We start from the raw sequence: 957 nt of genomic DNA, 5'->3' as shown, positions 1-957 counted from the left end.
ACTCTCAGCTTCTCAAGTACTCTCAGCCTGTCACTACATCCATTACTAAATGTGATTACAGTGTCATACGTTCCTAACTGTAGGGCTTCATCCCAACAAATACCCTTTTTGGTATGCGAGTCTAGAGAAGATTATTGAAATATTCGTTGACGTTTTGTGTTTTCCCATGCAAACACCTTTTCAACAGATATGGGTGGGCCAGATCTGTAAATATAAGCTTCAGAGCCTCCATTACTGCTTGAGGCACACTGTTTTTATGCTTAAAATCTGCCAGAGATCCTTCAGCTTCAGATTTTCCATATTTGTACCACGTCTTAGGAGCAGGAGGACACAAACAATGTTTGCGGTTGAGATTTTCACTCTGCAGCGGAGTGTGCGCTGATATGAAACTTCCTGGCAGATTAAAACTGTGTGCCCGACCGAGACTCGAACTCGGGACCTTTGCCTTTCACGGGCAAGTGCTCTACCAACTGAGCTACCGAAGCACGACTGACGCCCGGTACTCACAGTTTTACTTCTGCCAGTACCGCGTCTCCTACCTTCCAAACTTTACAGAAGCCCTCCTCAGTGATCGAAGTCAGTGTACTCGAGAACTGGAAAATGTGATGAACTGTGATCATTGCACCATCGGCGAGATTTGCATGCAATTGGGAATGTTCTAAAATAGGGTGAATGGGTACCGTATGCCCCAAACTAAAAATACAAACATTATCGTGTGGCCATATTTGCATCTCTGCTTGCTCGTCATGGATTGGCTCGTGAACAGGATCGACCGCTCCTATCTTGTATCGTTACTGGGGACCATAAGTGGTGTCTTTATGCTGACATGAGAAAAAGGAGGGATTCTGTAAAGTTTGGAAGGTAGGAGACGAGGTACTGGCAGAAGTAAAGCTGTGAGTACCGGGCGTGAGTCGTGCTTCGGTAGCTCAGTTGGTAGAGCACTTGCCCGCGAAAGGC

The 957-nt window shown here is 46.2% G+C and overlaps 1 non-coding gene across 1 annotated transcript; it reads right to left on the bottom strand.

Annotated features, from left to right (window-relative positions):
* Positions 1 to 411: 411 nt before the first annotated feature.
* On the bottom strand, positions 412 to 486 carry Trnas-uga (transfer RNA serine (anticodon UGA)). The gene has a single exon. It is a non-coding gene; the product is annotated as a tRNA-Ser (tRNA).
* Positions 487 to 957: the final 471 nt, after the last annotated feature.

This window comes from Schistocerca nitens, chromosome 4, assembly GCF_023898315.1.
Source record: "Schistocerca nitens isolate TAMUIC-IGC-003100 chromosome 4, iqSchNite1.1, whole genome shotgun sequence".
Lineage (NCBI taxonomy): Eukaryota > Metazoa > Arthropoda > Insecta > Orthoptera > Acrididae > Schistocerca > Schistocerca nitens.
This window is presented reverse-complemented; position numbering and strand designations above follow the sequence as displayed.